At 38.3% G+C, this 6,000-nt stretch overlaps 1 pseudogene across 1 annotated transcript; it reads right to left on the reverse strand.

Annotated features, from left to right (window-relative positions):
- Nucleotides 1–2,472: 2,472 nt before the first annotated feature.
- On the reverse strand, nucleotides 2,473–4,225 carry LOC311601737 (heat shock cognate 71 kDa protein-like; annotated as a pseudogene). Its single transcript has one exon. The product of its transcript is annotated as a heat shock cognate 71 kDa protein-like (transcript).
- Between the last annotated feature and the right edge of the window lie 1,775 nt (nucleotides 4,226–6,000).

The following is a 6,000-nucleotide window of genomic DNA, read 5'->3' on the forward strand; positions in this document are numbered from 1 at the left end:
TTACTGAACCTTCTCCAAAAACTTCTCCATTAATTAATTCACACTTTTCTGCCCCCCCCCCCCCCGTCCTTGTCAAATTCACTTGTGTTTCACCAAATCTGTCTGCGAATAGTATGTACTTTCTGTTTCTTGGAAAAGGACGTACCTAATGTTATTATACACTTTATAAAATGTTGGGCAATAGGGGCTCTGTTTTGTTAACTTCTATGTAGATTGAATAGAAGCATAATCAATTTTGATCAGATTGAATAGCTTTTTTTTTCTTAACTGCTATTTTTAATGAAAGGTGTTTGGGCCACTCTGTAGAGCTGTCAAATCAGAATTTCCAGAGTGGGAACTAGCCAATAATTTATTAAACTTCACAGGAAAAATTTTACACTTACCAAAGTTTGAAAACCTTTGCACAGGCTTATCAATAAATATTAGTTAGCTATTACTATCATCACCAACATCATCATTACTATTTTTAAAGATTATCTTTAGGATTTAGAGATAAACTGGGCATGCTGGTGCACACCTATTATCCCAGCACTCAGGGAGGCAGAAGCAGGTGGATTTCTGTGAGTCCAGAATAGCCAAGGATGCACAGAGAAACCCTGTCTCAAAAACAAAAAAAACAAAACAACCAAACAAAAACCAAGATTCATAGATATACTTATTTTTCTTTGGTGAGGAAAAAAAGTCTTGCTGGTATGCTGGTTTTATGTGTACATGTGTGCATCCATGTGCGTGCATGTGCATGTGTTTGCACTCATTTTCAAGTGGAGGTTGATGTGGAGTATTTTCTTTAGTAATTCCCCTAGCTTTTTCAGACAGTGTGTCTCACTAAACCTGGACTTCATCAATTTGGCTAAACTGGCTGATCATCAATCTGCAGGGACCTTCCTGCTTCCACCATGCCAGCACTAGACTTTTAGCTATGCACTGCCATGCCTGGCCTTTTATGTGGGTTTTGAGAGATCACTTTCAATTCTCATGTGTGAATGGTAAGACTTTTACAGACTGAGCTGTCTCTCTAGCCCAGTATGCTGGTTTCTTAGTAAAGCAAGTAGACAGCTGTTGCCTGGAATTTAGAATAATGCTCTTAGTTCTGGATGCCATATGAAATGCTGTACTTATCTCTGGTAGAGCGTAAGTTTAAGTGAAATGTTCTTCGTAGTGTCTATTCCCCTGCCTCTTGTACACATGCCATGGAAAATTGAGTGAATTATTGAAACAGGACCTCTTGAAAAAACCCATGACAGGTAGTCTTCAGATATTTGGAAGAAGGGGCCACCAAGGAAATTCTAGTAAACACTTACATCAAATTCCCCTGGTTCTGTATGGGAATATGAGAAATCTAGCCATCTATTCCAAGATACAATTAAATTTATGGGTTGAAAATCTTAAAAAAATTTTTGGATAAGCTAATGGAAAATCAATAGTTTTAAGAAAATTCAACACAGTCTACAATTTATTTTCTGTTGTATATGGCTTTTATTGGCACCTGTTTATACGGAAGATATTCATACTAGATTATTAAATGTCAATCATGCTACTTAAAGAATAGTATATATTTATATTAATATTAAGAACATTATGGTGCTATTTCTTAATGAAAAAAATAGTCTGAATTGATATAATTTACTTAAATCTATACACCAGTTATCTGTTAATTTAAATAATGTTGGCACCTTGAAAAGTGGTTGAAAATCAAATTGGTTAATTATTAACTTGTAAGCTGTGGACATAACTCAGCCAATAAAATGATTCCTGTATAAATATGAAGAATTCAGTTTGATTCCTAGAACCCATGTAAAAAGGCTAGCATGTGCTGAGGTGAAAGCTTAGTTGGCAGAGTACATTCCACATAAGCACAAAGACCTGAATGTGATCTTCAGAACTCATGTAAAAATGCTAGGTGTGGTGCTGTGGGTTTATAACTCTAGTGCTGGGAGGGTAGAGGCAGGTGGACCACTGGGACACACAGGCCAGCAAGGCAAGCTTTACTTGGCAATATCCTTAATTGGTGAGACTCTGTTTCACAACACAAGGTGGGTGGTTCCTGAGGAATGACACCTGAGGTAGGCCTCCGGCTTTCACACACATGTGCACACATGTGCACACAAGTGCACCCACAGGAACACACACCCACAAAAACACACACATGCACATACATGTACACATACAAAAATCTATACATACCTGAACTTACATAAAAATTTTTGACTCATGGTAGCACTGTATTAACCTCATATATGTTAGTTATCCTTGTTACTTATAAAGAATTTGTCAGTAGGAAACTTCTTTTCTTAGCACAGATGTATAAGCAAAGATAATAGTAAAAATATGAAAATCAGGGTGAAGGCAAGGGAACATTATGGGTCCCTGAGGGGAATGTGAGCATCTGACCTGTTTACTTTCGAAACATTTTTATGGTGCCAATTTAACTAGTCTTATTAGGCATTGCATTTTCTACCTAGGATAGATAGATACAGTGTTTATAAAGTGCAATATTCTCTCCCTGTGCATATGCCCTATGCCCAAATATTGAGAATGCCCAGTAATTTATTGTAGCAGTTTAATTTAACTGTCATACTGTCATCTAACTTGCTAAATAAATTTGGGTCCTTCAAATGTTACCCTGTGGAACAATGCTACACTTGGACTGACTTAATCCACCTCCTCAATGGTGGGCCATGAAGAAGCACCACCAGATGGAGGTGCTTCCCGACAAGAGAAGCCACCAGGTATCCCTCTAGGCATGCCACCAGCACTGCACTCTGGTACATCTTGGTAATAATGAAGCTGCAGTCTTTCTCCAGTTCTTTCTGCTTGTGTTCAAACTCTTCCTTCTCTGCAGTCTGATTCTTATCCAGCCAACTGGTGATTTCATTACACTTGTCTCTAGTCCTCTATTTGTCCTCATCAGTGATCTTGTCTTGAAGTTTCTCATCTTCTACTGTTGCTTTCATGTTGAAGGCATAGGACTCGAGTGAATTCTTGGAGGAAACATCTCTCTGCATCTCATCTTCAGCTTTGTACTTCTCAGCTTCTTGGACCATGAGCTCAATATCCTCTTTGCTCAAGCGTCCCTTGTCATTGGTGATGGTTATCTTGTTCTCCCTTCCTGTACTCTTATCTACAGCAGAAACATTGAGGATGTCATTGGAATCAATGTCAAAAGTGACTTCAATCTGAAGGACACCACAGGGTGGAGGTATGCCTGTGAACTCCAACTTTCCAAGCAGGTTATTATCTTTGGTCATGGACCATTCACCTTCATACACCTAAAATGAGGACACCAGGCTAGTTGTTAGAGTAAGTAGTGAAAATAGGAATGGTGGTATTGCTCTTGATGAGGACAGTCACGACTCTGCCAGAAGTTTCAACATTAAGGGAAACAGGAGTAGCATTCGAGAGCAACAAATCATGGAAGTTCTCCAACTTGTTTCCAGATAGAATGGCTGCCTGGACAGCTGCACCATAGGCAACAGCTCCATTGGGGTTAATGCTCTTATTTACTTCTTTTCCTTTGAAGAAGTCTTGCAGAAGCTTCTGAATTACAGGGATTCTGGTAGAATAGCCAACCAGGACAATATCATGGATCTGTGACTTGTGCAGTTTGGTGTCTTGAAAGGCCTTTGCTACAGGGTCTAGTGTACCATGGAACAAGTCAGCATTCAACTCCTCAAATTGAGTATGGGCAATGGAAGTATAGAAGTTGATTCATTGTTGGTTCATTGATAAGTTGAAGTTCATTGAGGCCAGCAATAGTTCAAGCATCTTTTGTTGCCTGCTGCTGAGAGTCATTGAAGTAAGCTGGCATTGTGACCATGGCATTGTTAACAGTCTTCCCAAAGTAGACTTCTGCAATTTTCTTCATCTTGGTCATAACCGTAGAGAATATTTTCTTTTGGTAGAAAATGTTTTCTCCCCTGTGTATTCTACTTGGACATTGGGCCTACCAGCATCATTCACCACCATGAAGGCCCAGTGCTTCATATCAAATTGAACAACAGCATCATCAAACCTACATCTGATCAGATATTTGGCATAAAAAAACTGTGTTGGTGGTATTCATTGCAACTTGATTTTTGGCAGCACCCTCAATTAATCATTCTGTGTCAGTAAAAGCAACATAGCATGGTGTGGTTCAGTTACCCTGGTCATTGGCAAATATTTCCACCTTTCCATGCTTGAAGACAATGCCAAGATCAATGCCAACTGAAGGTCCCTTAGGCATGGTTGCTCACTTTTAGGTCTGGCTGTCTGAAGATGGGATCACACAAATCCCTCAAAGTTGCCATTGCATTCAATGAGATTCCACCTTTGAAACTTAAGAGGTATATTATTACGTGTTTGGGAAACTAACTGTGAGTAAATAACAATTTCTTAAAGATGAATAGTTGTTGATTTTTACATTTTCTTTTTATGTTGTGAACATCTGCTTAGAGTTTGAGTATTGCCACACTGGTCTTATCTTTTTTTATTTTTTGAGGTAGGGTCTCATTGTTATTTCCTAGGCTTTTCTGGAACTTGCTATTATAGCCCATGCTTGCCTTGAACTTGAGAGTCTTTTCTTTTAGTCTCCTGACTGCTATGATTACTGATGTGTACCACCATACCTAACAAGAGTGATCTTTAATTGATTGTGGTTAATTAGATTCTATTTATACTAGTGTGATTCCTTGCTTTACTTCATTGACATAGCAACATTAATTTTTTCTGTCCAGCTGTATAAAGTACAAATGACAAATTAGGTGTGGTAACGTTTGCCTTGTAACACCAACATTTAGGAGACTGACACAGGAGCAGGAGGAATGCCATGAGTTTGAGGCCAGATTGTGCTACATAGTTAGTGGCAGGTCAGCCAAAGATATATAACAAGAATATCTTAAAAAGTTACAGTTTGCAAATATAATTTTTATGAATTACTGCTGTACAATCTAATGTTTTGTCTTTTCATCTGTTGGCAGTGCTAGGTTCAAATCCAGAGCTTCTTCAATCCTAGACAAGTGCTATAGCACTGATCCACTGATCTCAAGCTCTTTATGCTTTGATTTATATGTACACTGTAAAATCATTATGTCCACAAATCTCTGACCCCAACTGCTTATCATTTTTATTTCTTACCTTTTATCATGTGACATTTATAGAGGAAGGGAGATGAAAAACAGAACCATAAAGCAATACAATATAAAATATTGTCTTACTTTTACTTTCTCTCTCTCTCTCTCTCTCTCTCTCTCTCTCTCTCTCTCTCTCTCTCTCTCTCTCTCTCTCTCTGCGTGTGTATGTGTGTGTGTGTGTGTGTGTGTGTGTGTCTTCTTTCCTGTCCCAGTGGGGGTACTCCCTTCCTTTTCTCCCCATGCTTCTACAATGAAATCATATACTATGTTTTTTTTTTAAAGTAAAATACCTCATTGCAAACTTTTTAGTTGCAAAACTCCTTACTTATCTTTGAAGGAATATACTTTTTTCTTTTTATGCTTGCTATGCATTGACCCCAGGAGGACTGCCATGTTAGGCAAGTGTTCTACACTGAACTACAGCCCCAACTCCAAAGGGCATCTAAATGACAAAACAGAAAAGGGATCAACTAAATAGTATATTGTTACAGGGACTAGATCTATAAAAGGCAACAATATCTTCCTACCATTTCTTTGGCAGAGCACATGAATGTAACGAAAGAATCCAACTGTTATTCAGATCACTGTTTTGCTATGTGACAAAGCCCAGTTTGGTGGTTGGTACAACCTAATTGAACCAAATATTAAACTTGCTCACAAGAATAAGTCACTGGCTATGTTGGGCTGGGGACAGAGCTCAGTTGGTAGAATTTTTGCTTATCATATAGGAAACTCAGGATTCTGTGATCCCTAGCACTACATTATATTGGGCATAATGATACTGTAATCTCAGTACTCAGGAAGTGGGGAACAAAGGATCTAAATTTCAAGGACATCTCATCCTCAATTATATAATGAATTCAAAACTAACCTTGAGATACTTGTGATT

This window comes from Acomys minous (genome assembly GCF_964271855.1).
Source record: "Acomys minous genome assembly, chromosome: 7".
Classification (NCBI taxonomy): Eukaryota; Metazoa; Chordata; class Mammalia; order Rodentia; family Muridae; genus Acomys; species Acomys minous.